Source organism: Scyliorhinus canicula, chromosome 13 (assembly GCF_902713615.1).
Source record: "Scyliorhinus canicula chromosome 13, sScyCan1.1, whole genome shotgun sequence".
In the NCBI taxonomy this organism is placed as follows: domain Eukaryota; kingdom Metazoa; phylum Chordata; class Chondrichthyes; order Carcharhiniformes; family Scyliorhinidae; genus Scyliorhinus; species Scyliorhinus canicula.
In genome coordinates, this window is record NC_052158.1 from 122,040,636 (window position 1) to 122,060,947 (window position 20,312).

Genomic DNA, 20,312 nt, shown 5'->3' on the forward strand with positions numbered 1-20,312 from the left:
AGGAGTGTGTGTCAGCGACATTCTAGTGACTGCTAGGCTGATTGGCGGAGTCTCAAAGGCTGCAGACACAGAGATGGTGCTAACAATGCGTGGCACTGAGGCCAATACTGCTAGTGTGGCGACCGCAGTGAAAAACCTGGAGCATGACATCCATGTCCAAGGCATGGCTCCGTCTGTGACCACCCTGGCTGACGGCCTAGACATCATGTTCCAGTAGTCACTGAGGGACGTGGCCCAGAAGCAGGTGGACATTGCCGAGGCACTGCAGAGCATGGTCCAGTCACTGAGGACCATCGCTGAGGGCACAACACCATGGTGCAGACAATGGGGATCCTCCAGGACTGGCAGCTCAGAGGCCTCTTAAGGTCACTCCAGCTAGCTCTCCATCCCATGGGTCCCACAGGGTCCTACGGGCACAGTCAGGGAAGAGGATGCACTGGAGCCCAACCAAGTGTCTGCCAGCAAGGAGACAATGGCGGTCATCAGTTCTTCCGAATCCTCCCCTCCTGACACTGCCACATTTCAAGGGCAGCGGACAGAACTGGATGGCATAGTGACACCAGTGACACCAGTAAATCGGTTGGGGCCCCCTAGCTCCAGGCTCCCTAAAGGATGTCCGCCAAGGCATCAAAGATCAGAGGGTGCAGAAGGCAGCAGGCTGCCTCCCCCTCTGATGTGTATCCTGGGGACACACCTGGACATAACTGTAGACCACCAAAGAGCATGGGTGGTGTTCTCAGTCCCAGGATGCCTGGAATGCGTTCCCTGATGGGACAGAGAATCGGACATCGGAGGAAATTCAGGATTGGCCCTGGGCGCCGACCAGAACGTGATGCTCTGACCGCCCGCTACTGGCATGAACAACCTCCCCTCTAATGGGCAATCCCAGGCCTGAATCCTAACTGCCAACCTTGTACCTTGGCACTACCAGCTTGACACCCTGACAGTGTCACCTGGGCATCTTGGATGGCACTGCCAGGGTACCTGGCTGGCAATTTCAGGGTGCCCAGGCTGGCAGCAGGAGTACCAGGGTATTACCATGCCCTTCCCTCGACCAGCCATGGGTCTCCAATGGTCTGCAAGACCCCCGAAGTGCCGTCATGCCTGATCCACGTATGTGAAAACCAGTGCCAAACGGCGCCCTATCGAGGTCTCATTGCTCCCTTGGCCCATTGGAACGCCCACCACGTTAGGAATTCTGTGACTACAGGTGAACCTGTGCCACGTGATTCCTGGCTGCAGGGACATGAGAATCATGGTAGAGTGCAGCATAGGAGACTGGGCCCACTAAATAGATACAAATCGGTCATTGCAATCCTATTGCATTTATTTCCATTCTCCTTCTGGTTTGCTGCGTGGAACACGTCCATGCGCCAGCGGGTAATCGGAACGTAGCATTCGGGCCCGATTCTCCGTTTCATCGGGAAACCCATTCTAGGCATCCCGGGGACGGAGAATCCCCCCCACAGTGTTTGGCTCTGCTCTTGCCACAAAACCGGACTTTGCTGCTTTCTCTCAATAAGTCTTAGGCAGCTTCAGCAAATGAAAAGTTGTGGTCACGTTTTCCCATGAGTAATGCTGGAGAACTTTGGGTTGTCGAATGTGTTGTGTTCCTGTATATCATCAAGAATTAGCTGAGTCGTTCAGCAATGATTCTTGCTCATGGGTTACCTTCAACCTTCAATGAATGCTTCATTGTCTGAACCTTTCAGCCAGCCCATTGGTGGCAGGGTGATAAGGAGCGTATCAAATGTGTTGGATTCCATTCTCCTTGAGATAATTTGTGAATTCTTGCGAAATGGACTGTGGCCCATTGTCACAGCTGTTCACGGTAACATGTTGTTCACGGTAACCAAACCTTACAAAAATCTCACCCAATCTTCCTGTTGTTCTCTCTCAGGATGTAGTCTTCATAATGGTGACTTCAGGCCATTTCACGTGTGCATTTACCACAGTGAAAAACATTCCTTCTTCGAATGGTCTGGCATAACCTACATAGCTTTTGACATGGCCCTTCTGGCCATTCCCATGGGTGCAATGGAACTAGTGGTGGCAGGTTGGCCAAACATATGCTTGCCTTCTACTTGATTTCAGTATCGAAACCTGGCCCCCAAGACCAACTTCTGGCTATCTCCTTCAACCTTACAATACCACAATGGCCTTCATGAAGCTGGTTTAGGAACTATTTCCTGGACAATGGTGGAATGATGACCCAGAGAAGACAAGCAGCCAGTACTGACAGTTTGAGTCTTTGGGGGACATATTTCTTCAACTCCTCATTTACTCCCGCTATCTTGCCACAAAGAACCATCTCCATAATTCCGAGTGCATTGTTGGGTTCCCCCCCTGGGGATACTTGGCTTTCCCCCCCTCTCCACCCGGGGAACCTTGGGTTCAGGGTGGGGATGGGACCAGACTAGACTCCGGGTGGCGCCAGACTAGACTCCGGGCGGGAATGGGACCAGACTAGACTCCGGGTGGGAATGGGACCAGACTAGACTCCGGCTCGGGATGGGACCAGACTAGACTCCGGGTCGGGACGGGACCAGACTAGACTCCGGGTGGGGATGGGACCAGACTAGACTCCGGGTGGGGATGGGACCAGACTAGACTCCGGGTGGGGATGGGATCAGACTAGACTCCGGGTGGGAATGGGACCAGACTAGACTCCGGGTGGGGATGGGACCAGACTAGACTCCGGGTTGGAATGGGACCAGACTAGACTCCGGGTGGAGATGGGACCAGACTAGACTCTGGGTGGGGACGGGACCAGACTAGACTCCGGGTGGGGATGGGACCAGACTAGACTCCGGGTGGGGATGGGATCAGACTAGACTCCGGGTGGGGATGGGACCAGACTAGACTCCGGGTCGGGATGGGACCAGACTAGACTCCGGGTGGGGATGGGACCAGACTAGACTCCGGGTGGGGATGGGACCAGACTAGACTCCGGGTGGGGATGGGACCAGACTAGACTCCGGGTGGGGATGGGACCAGACTAGACTCCGGGTGGGGATGGAACTAGACTCCGGGTGGGGATGGGACCAGACTAGACTCCGGGTGGAGATGGGACCAGACTAGACTCTGGGTGGGGACGGGACCAGACTAGACTCCGGGTGGGGATGGGACCAGACTAGACTCAGGGTGGGGACGGGACCAGACTAGACTCTGGGTGGGGACGGGACCAGACGAGGCTCTGGGTGGGGATGGGACCAGACTAGACTCTGGGTGGGGATGGGATCAGACTAGACTCCGGGTGGGGATGGGACCAGACTAGACTCCGGGTCGGGACGGGACCAGACTAGACTCCGGGTGGGAATGGGACCAGACTAGACTCTGGGTGGGGATGGGACCAGACTAGACTCCGGGTGGGGATGGGACCAGACTAGACTCCGGGTGGGGATGGGACCAGACTAGACTCCGGGTGGGAATGGGACCAGACTAGACTCCGTGTGGGGACGGGACCAGACTAGACTCCGGGTCGGGATGGGACCAGACTAGACTCCGGGTCGGGACGGGACCAGACTAGACTCCGGGTGGGAATGGGACCAGACTAGACTCCGGGTGGGGATGGGACCAGACTAGACTCCGGGTCGGGATGGGACCAGTCTAGACTCCGGGTGGGAATGGGACCAGACTAGACTCCGGGTGGGGACGGGGCCAGACTAGACTCCGGGTAGGAATGGGACCAGACTAGACTCCGGGTCGGGATGGGACCAGTCTAGACCGGGTTGGAATGGGACCAGACTAGACTCCGGGTGGGAATGGGACCAGACTAGACTCCGGGTGGGAATGGGACCAGACTAGACTCCGGGTGGGGATGGGACCAGACTAGACTCCGGGTGGGGATGGGACCAGACTAGACTCCGGGTGGGGATGGGACCAGACTAGACTCCGGGTGGGGACGGGACCAGACTAGACTCCGGGTGGGGATGGGATCAGACTAGACTCCGGGTGGGAATGGGACCAGACTAGACTCCGGGTTGGGATGGGACCAGACTAGACTCCGGGTGGGGATGGGACCAGACTAGACTCCGGGTGCCGCCAGACTAGACTCCGGGTGGGGAAGGGACCAGACTAGACTCCTGGTCGGGACGGGACCAGACTAGACTCCGGGTGGGGATGGGATCAGACTAGACTCCGGGTGGGGACGGGACCAGACTAGACTCCGGGTGGGCATGGCATCAGACTAGACTCCGGGTGGGAATGGGACCAGACTAGACTCCGGGTTGGGATGGGACCAGACTAGACTCCGGGTGGGGATGGGACCAGACTAGACTCCGGGTGCCGCCAGACTAGACTCCGGGTGGGGAAGGGACCAGACTAGACTCCGGGTCGGGACGGGACCAGACTAGACTCCGGGTGGGGATGGGACCAGACTAGACTCCGGGTGGGAATGGGACCAGACTAGACTCCGGGTTGGGATGGGACCAGACTAGACTCCGGGTGGGAATGGGACCAGACTAGACTCCGGGTGGGGATGGAACCAGACTAGACTCCGGGTGGGGATGGGATCAGACTAGACTCCGGGTGGGAATGGGACCAGACTAGACTCCGGGTGGGGATGGGACCAGACTAGACTCCGGGTGGGGATGGGACCAGACTAGACTCCGGGTGGGGATGGGACCAGACTAGACGCCGGGTGGGAATGGGACCAGACTAGACTCCGGCTCGGGATGGGACCAGACTAGACTCCGGGTCGGGACGGGACCAGACTAGACTCCGGGTGGGGATGGGATCAGACTAGACTCCGGGTGGGAATGGGACCAGACTAGACTCCGGGTGGGGATGGGACCAGACTAGACTCCGGGTGGGGATGGGACCAGACTAGACTCCGGGTGTGGCCAGACTAGACTCCGGGCGGGAATGGGACCAGACTAGACTCCGGGTCGGGACGGGACCAGACTAGACTCCGGGTGGGGATGGGACCAGACTAGCTCCGGGTCGGGATGGGACCAGTCTAGACTCCGGGTGGGAATGGGACCAGACTAGACTCCGGGTGGGGACGGGACCAGACTAGACTCCGGGTGGGAATGGGACCAGACTAGACTCTGGGTGGGGATGGGACCAGACTAGACTCCGGGTCGGGATGGGACCAGTCTAGACTCCGGGTTGGAATGGGACCAGACTAGACTCCGGGTGGGAATGGGACCAGACTAGACTCCGGCTGGGAATGGGACCAGACTGGACTCCGGGTCGGGATGGGACCAGACTCGACTCCGGGTGGGAATGGGACCAGACTAGACTCCTGGTGGGGATGGGACCAGACTAGACTCCGGGTCGGGATGGGACCAGACTAGACTCCGGGTGGGAATGGGACCAGACTAGACTCCGGGTGGGGATGGGACCAGACTAGACTCCGGGTGGGGATGGGACCAGACTAGACTCCGGGTGGGAATGGGACCAGACTAGACTCCGGGTGGGGATGGGACCAGACTAGACTCCGGGTGGGGATGGGACCAGACTAGACTCCGGGTGGGGATGGGACCAGACTAGACGCCGGGTGGGAATGGGACCAGACTAGACTCCGGCTCGGGATGGGACCAGACTAGACTCCGGGTCGGGACGGGACTAGACTAGACTCCGGGTGGGGATGGGATCAGACTAGACTCCGGGTGGGAATGGGACCAGACTAGACTCCGGGTGGGGATGGGACCAGACTAGACTCCGGGTGGGGATGGGACCAGACTAGACTCCGGGTGCGGCCAGACTAGACTCCGGGCGGGAATGGGACCTTACTAGACTCCGGGTCGGGACGGGACCAGACTAGACTCCGGGTGGGGATGGGACCAGACTAGACTCCGGGTCGGGATGGGACCAGTCTAGACTCCGGGTGGGAATGGGACCAGACTAGACTCCGGGTGGGGACGGGACCAGACTAGACTCCGGGTGGGAATGGGACCAGACAAGACTCTGGGTGGGGATGGGACCAGACTAGACTCCGGGTCGGGATGGGACCAGTCTAGACTCCGGGTTGGAATGGGACCAGACTAGACTCCGGGTGGGAATGGGACCAGACTAGACTCCGGCTGGGAATGGGACCAGAATAGACTCCGGGTCGGGATGGGACCAGACTAGACTCCGGTGGGAATGGGACCAGACTAGACTCCTGGTGGGGATGGGACCAGACTAGACTCCGGGTCGGGATGGGACCAGACTAGACTCCGGGTGGGGATGGGACCAGACGAGACTCCGGGTGGGGATGGGACCAGACTAGACTCCGGGTGGGAATGGGACCAGACTAGACTCCGGGTGGGGACGGGACCAGACTAGACTCCGGGTCGGGATGGGACCAGACTAGACTCCGGGTCGGGACGGGACCAGACTAGACTCCGGGTGGGGATGGGACCAGACTAGACTCCGGTTGGGGATGGGACCATACTAGACTCCAGGTGGGGATGGGACCAGACTAGACTCCGGGTGGGAATGGGACCAGACTAGACTCCGGGTTGGAATGGGACCAGACTAGACTCCGGGTGGAGATGGGACCAGACTAGACTCTGGGTGGGAATGGGACCAGACTAGACTCCGGGTGGGGATGGGACCAGACTAGACTCCGGGTGGGGATGGGACCAGTCTAGACTCCGGGTGGGGATGGGACCAGACTAGACTCCGGGTGGGGACGGGGCCAGACTAGACTCCGGGTAGGAATGGGACCAGACTAGACTCCGGGTCGGGATGGGACCAGTCTAGACCGGGTTGGAATGGGACCAGACTAGACTCCGGGTGGGGATGGGACCAGACTAGACTCCGGGTGGGAATGGGACCAGACTAGACTCCGGGTGGGGATGGGACCAGACTAGACTCCGGGTGGGGATGGGACCAGACTAGACTCCGGGTGGGGATGGGACCAGACTAGACTCCGGGTGGGGACGGGACCAGACTAGACTCCGGGTGGGCATGGGATCAGACTAGACTCCGGGTGGGAATGGGACCAGACTAGACTCCGGGTTGGGATGGGACCAGACTAGACTCCGGGTGGGGATGGGACCAGACTAGACTCCGGGTGCCGCCAGACTAGACTCCGGGTGGGGAAGGGACCAGACTAGACTCCTGGTCGGGACGGGACCAGACTAGACTCCGGGTGGGGATGGGATCAGACTAGACTCCGGGTGGGGACGGGACCAGACTAGACTCCGGGTGGGCATGGCATCAGACTAGACTCCGGGTGGGAATGGGACCAGACTAGACTCCGGGTTGGGATGGGACCAGACTAGACTCCGGGTGGGGATGGGACCAGACTAGACTCCGGGTGCCGCCAGACTAGACTCCGGGTGGGGAAGGGACCAGACTAGACTCCGGGTCGGGACGGGACCAGACTAGACTCCGGGTGGGGATGGGATCAGACTAGACTCCGGGTGGGAATGGGACCAGACTAGACTCCGGGTTGGGATGGGACCAGACTAGACTCCGGGTGGGAATGGGACCAGACTAGACTCCGGGTGGGGATGGGACCAGACTAGACTCCGGGTGGGGATGGGATCAGACTAGACTCCGGGTGGGAATGGGACCAGACTAGACTCCGGGTGGGGATGGGACCAGACTAGACTCCGGGTGGGGATGGGACCAGACTAGACTCCGGGTGGGGATGGGACCAGACTAGACGCCGGGTGGGAATGGGACCAGACTAGACTCCGGCTCGGGATGGGACCAGACTAGACTCCGGGTCGGGACGGGACTAGACTAGACTCCGGGTGGGGATGGGACCAGACTAGACTCCGGGTGGGAATGGGACCAGACTAGACTCCGGGTGGGGATGGGACCAGACTAGACTCCGGGTGGGGATGGGACCAGACTAGACTCCGGGTGCGGCCAGACTAGACTCCGGGCGGGAATGGGACCAGACTAGACTCCGGGTCGGGACGGGACCAGACTAGACTCCGGGTGGGGATGGGACCAGACTAGACTCCGGGTCGGGATGGGACCAGTCTAGACTCCGGGTGGGAATGGGACCAGACTAGACTCCGGGTCGGGACGGGACTAGACTAGACTCCGGGTGGGGATGGGATCAGACTAGACTCCGGGTGGGAATGGGACCAGACTAGACTCCGGGTGGGGATGGGACCAGACTAGACTCCGGGTGGGGATGGGACCAGACTAGACTCCGGGTGCGGCCAGACTAGACTCCGGGCGGGAATGGGACCTTACTAGACTCCGGGTCGGGACGGGACCAGACTAGACTCCGGGTGGGGATGGGACCAGACTAGACTCCGGGTCGGGATGGGACCAGTCTAGACTCCGGGTGGGAATGGGACCAGACTAGACTCCGGGTGGGGACGGGACCAGACTAGACTCCGGGTGGGAATGGGACCAGACAAGACTCTGGGTGGGGATGGGACCAGACTAGACTCCGGGTCGGGATGGGACCAGTCTAGACTCCGGGTTGGAATGGGACCAGACTAGACTCCGGGTGGGAATGGGACCAGACTAGACTCCGGCTGGGAATGGGACCAGAATAGACTCCGGGTCGGGATGGGACCAGACTAGACTCCGGTGGGAATGGGACCAGACTAGACTCCTGGTGGGGATGGGACCAGACTAGACTCCGGGTCGGGATGGGACCAGACTAGACTCCGGGTGGGGATGGGACCAGACGAGACTCCGGGTGGGGATGGGACCAGACTAGACTCCGGGTGGGAATGGGACCAGACTAGACTCCGGGTGGGGACGGGACCAGACTAGACTCCGGGTCGGGATGGGACCAGACTAGACTCCGGGTCGGGACGGGACCAGACTAGACTCCGGGTGGGGATGGGACCAGACTAGACTCCGGTTGGGGATGGGACCATACTAGACTCCAGGTGGGGATGGGACCAGACTAGACTCCGGGTGGGAATGGGACCAGACTAGACTCCGGGTTGGAATGGGACCAGACTAGACTCCGGGTGGAGATGGGACCAGACTAGACTCTGGGTGGGAATGGGACCAGACTAGACTCCGGGTGGGGATGGGACCAGACTAGACTCCGGGTCGGGATGGGACCAGTCTAGACTCCGGGTGGGAATGGGACCAGACTAGACTCCGGGTGGGGACGGGGCCAGACTAGACTCCGGGTAGGAATGGGACCAGACTAGACTCCGGGTCGGGATGGGACCAGTCTAGACCGGGTTGGAATGGGACCAGACTAGACTCCGGGTGGGAATGGGACCAGACTAGACTCCGGGTGGGAATGGGACCAGACTAGACTCCGGGTGGGGATGGGACCAGACTAGACTCCGGGTGGGGATGGGACCAGACTAGACTCCGGGTGGGGATGGGACCAGACTAGACTCCGGGTGGGGACGGGACCAGACTAGACTCCGGGTGGGCATGGGATCAGACTAGACTCCGGGTGGGAATGGGACCAGACTAGACTCCGGGTTGGGATGGGACCAGACTAGACTCCGGGTGGGGATGGGACCAGACTAGACTCCGGGTGCCGCCAGACTAGACTCCGGGTGGGGAAGGGACCAGACTAGACTCCTGGTCGGGACGGGACCAGACTAGACTCCGGGTGGGGATGGGATCAGACTAGACTCCGGGTGGGGACGGGACCAGACTAGACTCCGGGTGGGCATGGCATCAGACTAGACTCCGGGTGGGAATGGGACCAGACTAGACTCCGGGTTGGGATGGGACCAGACTAGACTCCGGGTGGGGATGGGACCAGACTAGACTCCGGGTGCCGCCAGACTAGACTCCGGGTGGGGAAGGGACCAGACTAGACTCCGGGTCGGGACGGGACCAGACTAGACTCCGGGTGGGGATGGGATCAGACTAGACTCCGGGTGGGAATGGGACCAGACTAGACTCCGGGTTGGGATGGGACCAGACTAGACTCCGGGTGGGAATGGGACCAGACTAGACTCCGGGTGGGGATGGAACCAGACTAGACTCCGGGTGGGGATGGGATCAGACTAGACTCCGGGTGGGAATGGGACCAGACTAGACTCCGGGTGGGGATGGGACCAGACTAGACTCCGGGTGGGGATGGGACCAGACTAGACTCCGGGTGGGGATGGGACCAGACTAGACGCCGGGTGGGAATGGGACCAGACTAGACTCCGGCTCGGGATGGGACCAGACTAGACTCCGGGTCGGGACGGGACTAGACTAGACTCCGGGTGGGGATGGGATCAGACTAGACTCCGGGTGGGAATGGGACCAGACTAGACTCCGGGTGGGGATGGGACCAGACTAGACTCCGGGTGGGGATGGGACCAGACTAGACTCCGGGTGCGGCCAGACTAGACTCCGGGCGGGAATGGGACCAGACTAGACTCCGGGTCGGGACGGGACCAGACTAGACTCCGGGTGGGGATGGGACCAGACTAGACTCCGGGTCGGGATGGGACCAGTCTAGACTCCGGGTGGGAATGGGACCAGACTAGACTCCGGGTGGGGACGGGACCAGACTAGACTCCGGGTGGGAATGGGACCAGACTAGACTCTGGGTGGGGATGGGACCAGACTAGACTCCGGGTCGGGATGGGACCAGTCTAGACTCCGGGTTGGAATGGGACCAGACTAGACTCCGGGTGGGAATGGGACCAGACTAGACTCCGGCTGGGAATGGGACCAGACTGGACTCCGGGTCGGGATGGGACCAGACTCGACTCCGGGTGGGAATGGGACCAGACTAGACTCCTGGTGGGGATGGGACCAGACTAGACTCCGGGTCGGGATGGGACCAGACTAGACTCCGGGTGGGAATGGGACCAGACTAGACTCCGGGTGGGGATGGAACCAGACTAGACTCCGGGTGGGGATGGGATCAGACTAGACTCCGGGTGGGGATGGGACCAGACTAGACTCCGGGTGGGGATGGGACCAGACTAGACTCCGGGTGGGGATGGGACCAGACTAGACTCCGGGTGGGGATGGGACCAGACTAGACTCCGGGTGGGAATGGGACCAGACTAGACTCCGGCTCGGGATGGGACCAGACTAGACTCCGGGTCGGGACGGGACTAGACTAGACTCCGGGTGGGGATGGGATCAGACTAGACTCCGGGTGGGAATGGGACCAGACTAGACTCCGGGTGGGGATGGGACCAGACTAGACTCCGGGTGGGGATGGGACCAGACTAGACTCCGGGTGCGGCCAGACTAGACTCCGGGCGGGAATGGGACCTTACTAGACTCCGGGTCGGGACGGGACCAGACTAGACTCCGGGTGGGGATGGGACCAGACTAGACTCCGGGTCGGGATGGGACCAGTCTAGACTCCGGGTGGGAATGGGACCAGACTAGACTCCGGGTGGGGACGGGACCAGACTAGACTCCGGGTGGGAATGGGACCAGACTAGACTCTGGGTGGGGATGGGACCAGACTAGACTCCGGGTCGGGATGGGACCAGTCTAGACTCCGGGTTGGAATGGGACCAGACTAGACTCCGGGTGGGAATGGGACCAGACTAGACTCCGGCTGGGAATGGGACCAGAATAGACTCCGGGTCGGGATGGGACCAGACTAGACTCCGGGTGGGAATGGGACCAGACTAGACTCCTGGTGGGGATGGGACCAGACTAGACTCCGGGTCGGGATGGGACCAGACTAGACTCCGGGTGGGGATGGGACCAGACGAGACTCCGGGTGGGGATGGGACCAGACTAGACTCCGGGTGGGAATGGGACCAGACTAGACTCCGGGTGGGGACGGGACCAGACTAGACTCCGGGTCGGGATGGGACCAGACTAGACTCCGGGTCGGGACGGGACCAGACTAGACTCCGGGTGGGGATGGGACCAGACTAGACTCCGGTTGGGGATGGGACCATACTAGACTCCAGGTGGGGATGGGACCAGACTAGACTCCGGGTGGGAATGGGACCAGTCTAGACTCCGGGTGGTGATGGGACCAGACTAGACTCCGGGTGGGGATGGGACCAGACTAGACTCCGGGTGGGGATGGGATCAGACTAGACTCCGGGTGGGAATGGGACCAGACGAGGCTCTGGGTGGGGATGGGACCAGACTAGACTCCGGGTGGGAATGGGACCAGACTAGACTCCGGGTGGGGATGGGACCAGACTAGACTCCGGGTCGGGATGAGACCAGTCTAGACTCCGGGTTGGAATGGGACCAGACTAGACTCCGGGTGGGAATGGGACCAGACTAGACTCCGGCTGGGAATGGGACCAGACTAGACTCCGGGTCGGGATGGGACCAGACTAGACTCCGGGTGGGAATGGGACCAGACTAGACTCCTGCTGGGGATGGGACCAGACTAGACTCCGGGTCGGGATGGGACCAGACTAGACTCCGGGTGGGGATGGGACCAGACTAGACTCCGGGTGGGGATGGGACCAGACTAGACTCCGGGTGGGAATGGGACCAGACTAGACTCCGGGTGGGGACGGGACCAGACTAGACTCCGGGTCGGGATGGGACCAGACTAGACTCCGGGTCGGGACGGGACCAGACTAGACTCCGGGTGGGGATGGGACCAGACTAGACTCCGGGTGGGGATGGGACCATACTAGACTCCAGGTGGGGACGGGACCAGACTAGACTCCGGGTCGGGATGGGACCAGACTAGACTCCGGGTCGGGACGGGACCAGACTAGACTCCGGGTGGGGATGGGACCAGACTAGACTCCGGGTGGGGATGGGACCATACTAGACTCCAGGTGGGGATGAGACCAGACTAGACTCCGGGTGGGAATGGGACCAGTCTAGACTCCGGGTGGTGATGGGACCAGACTAGACTCCGGGTGGGAATGGGACCAGTCTAGACTCCGGGTGGGGATGGGACCAGACTAGACTCCGGGTGGGGATGGGACCATACTAGACTCCAGGTGGGGATGGGACCAGACTAGACTCCGGGTGGGAATGGGACCAGTCTAGACTCCGGGTGGGGATGGGACCAGACTAGACTCCGGGTGGGGATGGGATCAGACTAGACTCCGGGTGGGAATGGGACCAGACGAGGCTCTGGGTGGGGATGGGACCAGACTAGACTCCGGGTGGGAATGGGACCAGACTAGACTCCGGGTGGGAATGGGACCAGACGAGGCTCTGGGTGAGGATGGGATCAGACGAGGCTGCGGCTGAGGACGGGACCAGACTGGTCTTTGGAAAGCTCCGGTAAGCCACGTGTTTCACTCAGGCTTTGATAGAGCCCCGGGCGTGTGGTCACCCTAATAATTAAGAGGGTCCGGTTCCAGGCGAGTGGGTCATTATTGATCATGGGGAATGTCTGTGATGGTTGCCGGTACACTAGAAAGAAAGTGGGTGGTCCTAGTGAACGTTTATGCCCCGAATTGGGACAATGCATCATTTCTGAAACGGTTGCTGGCTGCAGTTGGTCTAGACAGCCACCGATTGATTTTGGGGGGTGATCTGAACTGTGTGTTGGACCCGAAGGTGGATCCCTTCAAGCCGGCATCATTGGTCTCAAACAAAGAACAAAGAACAAAGAACAAAACAAATTACAGCACAGGAACAGGCCCTTCGGCCCTCCCAGCCTGCACCGATCCAGATCCTTTATCTAAACCTGTCTCCTATTTTCCAAGGATCTACTTCCCTCTGTTCCCCGCCCGTTCATATATCTGTCTAGATGCATCTTAAATGATGCTATCGTGCCCGCCTCTACCACCTCCGCTGGCAAAGCGTTCCAGGCACCCATCACCCTCTGCCTAAAAAACTTTTCACGCACATCTCCCTTAAACTTTCCCCCTCTCACCTTGAAACCGTGACCCCTTATAATTGACACCCCCACTCTTGGAAAAAGCTGTTGCTATCCACCCTGTCCATACCTCTCATAATTTTGTAGCCCTCAATCAGATCCCCCCTCAACCTCCATCTTTCCAACGAAAACAATCCTAATCTACTCAACCTTTCTTCATAGCTAGCACCCTCCATACCTGGCAACATCCTGGTGAACCTCCTCTGCACTCTCTCCAAGGCATCCACATCCTTCTGGTAATGTGGCGACCAGAACGGCACGCAGTATTCCAAATGTGGCCTAACTAAAGTCCTATACAACTGTAACATGACCTGCCGACTTTTGTACTCAATACCCCGTCCGATGAAGGCAAGCATGCTGTATGCCTTCTTGACCACTCTATCGACCTGTGTTGCCACCTTCAGGGTACAATGGACCTGAACTTCCAGATCTCTCTGTACAGCAATTTTCCCCAGGACTCTTCCATTGACCATATAGTCCGCTCTTGAATTGAATCTTCCAAAATGCATCACCTCGCATTTGCCTGGATTGAACTCCATCTGCCATTTCTCTGCCCAACTCTCTCAATCTATCTATATTTTGCTGTATTCTCTGACAGTCCCCCTCGCTATCTGCAACTCCACCAATCTTAGTATCTTCTGCAAACGTGCTAATCAGACCACCTATACCTTCCTCCAGATTATTTACATATATATCACAAACAACAGTGGTCCGAGCACGGAAATCTGTGGAACACCACTAGTCACCTTTCTCCATTTTGAGACACTCCCTTCCACCACTACTCTCGGTTGGAATGGCAAAGGTATTGACCGTGTTTATGGAGGAGACAGTGAGTATAGACCTACAGCAGTTTAAGCATCCTGGGGAGAAGGAGTTCTCGTATTTTTCCCCGGTACACAAGGTGTATTCAATGATTGATTATTTTAATATGAGTTGGACTCTTCTCACTGGGGTGAGGGAGGCTGAGTACTCGGCGGTGGTTATTTCTGATCATACTCCACATTGGTTGGACCTGATGTCGGAGGTCAGTCAGGAGCATTGATGGGGGTGGCAGTTAGACGTAAGGTTGCTGTCGCCCTTGACTTTGTGGGAAGCGCTGAAGGCGGCGATCAGACAAGAGATCATACTGTATAATGCACAACGTATAATGGGTGGCACAATAGCAAAGTTGTTAGCACTGTCGCTTCACAGCTCAGGGTCCCAGGTTCAATTCCTGGCTTGGATCTCTGTCTGTGTGGAGTCTGCATGTTCTCCCGGTGTCTGCGTGGGTTTCATCCGGGTGCTCCTGTTTCCTCCCACAAGTCCCGAAAGACGTGCTGTTCGGTAATTTAGACATTCTGAATTCTCCCTCTGTGTACCCGAACAGGCGCCGGGATGTGGCGATGAGGAGATTTTCACAGTAACTTCCTTGTAGTGCTTACGTAAGCCTACTTGTGATAATAAAGTTTATTATTATATGTGGATGGGAAGATAAGGAGCGACAGAAGCTGGTAGATGAGATTCGAACATGGACCTTAGATATGTGAGGGACCCAAGGGCAGCATGGTGGTGCAGTGGTTAGCACTGCTGTTTCATGGAGTCGAGGTGCCAGGTTGAATCCCTGGAGATAGGGGCAGCCTTCCAAAATAGTGTCCTGATCTGCGAGAACTCCACGACAGCAGTAAAGTCGGCAAAGTGCAATTGAATAGTGGGGTCTTTCTCGGCCTGCAGCTGCTGAGAAACATGCTGCTAAACTCGCCCAGAACCGGACATAGATTTTATTCTGTTGAAATACGTCCGATGTTAATGGGATGGCGAGGTGGTCTAGAAACAGGCTGTAAACATACAGACGAAAGAAGATTTATAACTAAAAATAATGAGGACAGAAACATCTTTAACAATTATGGCATGGGAAATTTCAACAGCAAAATTAACCCCAGAAATGCCCTGGGTGTGGTCAATCAGTGTTTTAGGTGTGATTTGAAATTCCATTATGCAATAAACTGTCCTAATGACAGGATGCTTGAATCTAAACAGGTGACAGAAGATTCTGAAGAGGAAGCTATTGACCAATGAGAAGGCATTGACCAAATAAGAAGCTACAGTTTGGTGATGAAGGTGCAGGTTACAGAGTCCTTCAATTGTTCTCTATGGACAGCAAATGTACATCAACAATATGTTGAATGGACTGCTTGAAATGCTACTTGGACTCTAAGTGACAGATCTGAAGAAGGTTAAGGAATCACGCGTTTCAGATGTGGGGATGATAATACCCTTGCATTGCTGAAATGAGTTTTTATAAAATTATTGGAAGATTGCGCGGATTTTGTATCCAATGACATACCTTTATCATTGAGCTGACCATTGATGGAGAAAGCACATATGAAACTTAATATGGGAAACGACAAGGGCATCGTATTTGGAAAAACTGTGGACTTTCAATTTACGCAGTCTAGACACTATTGTATCCCGTTAATCCTAACTTTTCTTGTAAAGAAATTAAGGAAGTGCTCTTAGCATCAGACAACTGGGACGCGATTCTCCGACCCCCCCGGTGGGTTGGAGAATCGCCCGGGGCCGGCGTCAATCCCGCCCCCGCCGTGTCCCGAATTCTCCGCCACCTGAGATTCGGCAGGGGGCGATTCTCCAGCCCGCGATGGGCCGAAGTCCTGCCGCTGACTAGCCTCTCCCGCCGGCGTGGATAAAACCACCTACCTGACCGGCAGGGAGCAGGCGGCGCGGGCTGCCGCCGGGGTCCTGGGAGGGGGGCGGGGGGGGGCGCGGGGCGATCTGACCCCAGGGCATGCTCCCACGGTGGCCTGGCCTGCGATCGGGGCCCACCGATCGGCGGGCAGGCCTGTGCCATGCCGGCACTCTTTTTCTTCCCCCTTCACCATGGCGGAGGCGGAAGAGACCCCCTCCCCTGCTCATGCGCCGGGATGACATCAGCAGCCGCTGACGCTCTGGCGCATGCGCGGACTTACGCCAGCTGGCGAAGTCGTTTCGGCCCCGGCTGGCATGGCACCAAAAGCCGTTCATGCCAGCCGGCGGAGCGGGAACCACTCCGACATGGGCCTAGCCCCTCAATGTGGGCTTGGCCCCTAAAGGTGCGGAGACTTCTGCACCTTTGGGGTAGCCCGACGCCGGAGTGGTTCACGCCACTCCAACGCGCTGGGACCCCCCGCCCCGCCGGATAGGGGAGAATCCCGGCCCTGGAATCTAGAAGACAAAAAGTTGATTGCATCGGCAGTTTGTCCATCCATCTTCCAAAGATGAAATATTTTGCTCAGGGATGGGGGATATGTGATGAAGAATACACAAAGCTTATAGAACAGATCAGCAATAGATGATACATGTTACAAATATTGATGTGGAGATTCCGGCATTGGACTGGGGTGAGCACAGTAAGAAGTCTTACAACACCAGGTTAAAGTCCAACAGGCTTGTTTCAAACACTAGCTTTCAGAGCACTGCTCCTTCCTCAGGTTAAATATAGAAAGAGAAATACAGAAATATAGAAGAACACCATCGCGACCCATAGTGAGTATGCCCTTAGCAATAGATCTTCATGAAATTGTGGTTATGGATCTTAATGTGCGGGATAAAGAAAATGACACTTTCATTTGAAACTTTGTAGACTTGGCAGCGAGGTTTAATAAGTTGATGATTATATGTAGTAAAGAAAAGAAAATCATTGTGGGACAGATAATAGAAAAATGGATAGGGACCGGACTGGGGCCACCAGCAAATTTTTACACTAATAATGGGGGAATTTGTTAATGATAAATTTTGGGATATATGGGAGAGCATGAATATAATAGCTATGAACACAACTGCAGGGGCAGCACGGTGGCCTAGTGGTGAGCACAGCTGCCTCACAGCGCTGAGGTCCCAGGTTCGATCCCGGCTCTGGGTCACTGTCTGTGTGGAGTTAGCACATTCTCCCCGTCTGCTTGGGTTTCGCCCCCACAACCCAAAAATGTGCAGAGTAGGTGGATTGGCCACACTAAATTGGCCCTTAATTGGAAAAAATAATTGGGTAATCTAAATTTTTTTTTAATGGATACAACTGCAGAAAGCCCATTTAGTAATGGGGTGTACGAGAGAAATCATGCGAGGCGAAATGCTTCGTGAAATTTAGGCAGATAGGCCAAATTGTAAATTAAATTTGGCTTTAGCATGGGCCATTTTACTACAGATGGTAGGGGGCTACAGTCTGTATCAATTGGCTTTTGGGAGAAATCCCAAAAAATGAGTGATCATTCTCTAGCTTCTGAGGGGACTATGATTATCTCTCCCTTTTCTGAGCATCTGAATGCACTGCCCTGTTAGGGCGGCACGGTAGTACAATGGTTAGCACTGTTGCTTCACAACGCCAGGGACCGGGTTCAATTCCCGGCTTGAGTCACTGTCGGTGTGCCGTCTGCACAATCTCCCCATGTCTGCATGGGTTTCCTCTGGGTGCTCTGGTTTCCTCCCACAGCCCAAAGATGTGCAGCAAAAGAGAAAATGTTGGACAATCTCAGCAGGTCTGGCAGCATCTGCAGGGAGAGAAAAGAACTAATGTTTCAACTCCAGATGACCCTTTGTCAAAGATGTGCATGTTCGGTGGATTGGTCACGCTAAATTGCTTCGTAGTGTCCAAAAGTAAGTTAGGGTTTCTGGGTTGCGGGGATGGGGTATAAGTGCGGGCTTAGGGAGGGTACTCTTTCGGGGGACGGTGTAGACTCGATGGGCTGAATGGTTTCCTTCTGTACTGTAAAATTCTATGATCTGTGATGAGCAGGAGAGCATTCCTTAAAAAGGAATCTCAAAACGTATTCGGAGAGCTTTGAGACACAATTGACCATTGGCCATCGGAAACTATTTTCAAACACGGAGACATGGCATACTGTAAAAGAAATGGATTTAAAAGTGGAAAGGTCCAAGAAAGGTTATAGGTACAGATGGTAAAACAATCGGGTGCACTCGTCATGATTAGTGGTCATAGATTACAATTTTGCAGGTTCAAAAGGGGTTATTGAACATGCTGAGGAACCTGATACCTCTCATACACATCTGTTACTTACATAATTATGAAGTCCTGGTCAGTGTCTGAAGAGAGAGAGACATAGTTATTCTGATGAACTGGATGAGGCTATTTATTCCAAAGGATAACTGCCAAATGTCGGCATTAAAGTGACAAACTTGCCAGAAGGGGACAGTCAGTGGAAGGATGCAACTATCATTGGTAGAGCAGGGAAGGCCATCGGAAAATATAAAAACTGGTTGAATGTACGGATAAAGGGTAGAAGGTTAGGCCCATGGATTATGAACACAAAGCACAAAAATGGAGAGCACAGCAATGTAGTGTCAGTTCGGACAGGAAGCCTGGCAGTGACATGCCCATAGGAAGCGATCAAGAACTGTTGAAAGAACATCTCATAATAAGAGGGGTAGATCAAGCTGTAGCAGTCCAGAATGAGATAAAAGGCAACTTACAAAGGTCAAGAAATATGGTACAGATTAGGAATGCTACAAGGAACAGAAACCCATATGGTCAAAAAGTCTTAGTGGCTTCCAACAAATTAGACAATAAATTAATAAAATATGCAAAACAGCAAGAACTGCAAAATTGGAAAGAATTTGGGGTGTACACAGAGAACCCAGATAGGGGACAACAAGTTCTATCTCATATATGGATATGCAGAGAAAAGCTGCTTCCTGTTGGATCGTATAAGGCCAAAGCCAGGCTGGTGGCACGAGGTTTTGAAGAAAACTTGGGTGAACAAGATGTAAGGGTAGATTCATATGTGGCAGGAAAGGTTACTTTGAAGATCTTCTTGGATCTCTTAGCCACCAATGCTTGAGAATACAAGCCAATAGATATTAAAGCTACCTTCTTGCAGGGACATCAGCTTCAAAGAGAAATATATCTTCATCACCCAAAAGGCGCAATACACAGAATACTACCATGTAGGTACAGCTGGGACTAAGGAAGGCAGATGGAACTTTGTCATTTATAACTAAAGGAATAGAGTATCAAAACTGGGAAGTGTTGCTGCAACTGTACAAGGCATTAGTGAGACCACAGTTTTGGTCCCCTTTTTTGAAGAGGGATGTAGTTGCATTAGAGACAGCTCAGAGGAGGTTCACTTGTTTGACTTCAGAGATGAGGGATCTGTCTTATGAAGAGAGATTGAGCAGTTTCGGCCTATACTCTCTCAAGTTCAGAAGGATGAGAGGAGATCTAATTGAGGTGTATAAGATGATAAAAGGTATTGACAAAGCAGACGTAGAGTGAATGCTTCATCTTGTGGGGAAATCTAGAACGAGAGGTCATCGTTTTAGGATAAGGGGGAACAGATTTACAACAGAGATGAGGAGAAATTACTTCTCTCAAAGGGTCATGAATCTGTGGAATTCACTAGTCAAGAGTGTGGTGATTGCTGGGACATTGAGTAAATTTAAGGAGGAGATTGGCAGATTTTTAATCAGTAATGACGTTTTATGGAGAACGGGCAGGAGAGTGAGTTGAGGTCGTGATGAGATCAGCCACGAGCGCATTGAATGGCGCAAAGGCCTTGAGGGGCTGAATTGCTGAATTGCCTACTCCTGCCCCGAGTTCATTTGTTCTTACGTTCTTATGAAAGGGTATTCTGGAAGTTAAATAAGTGACTATGTG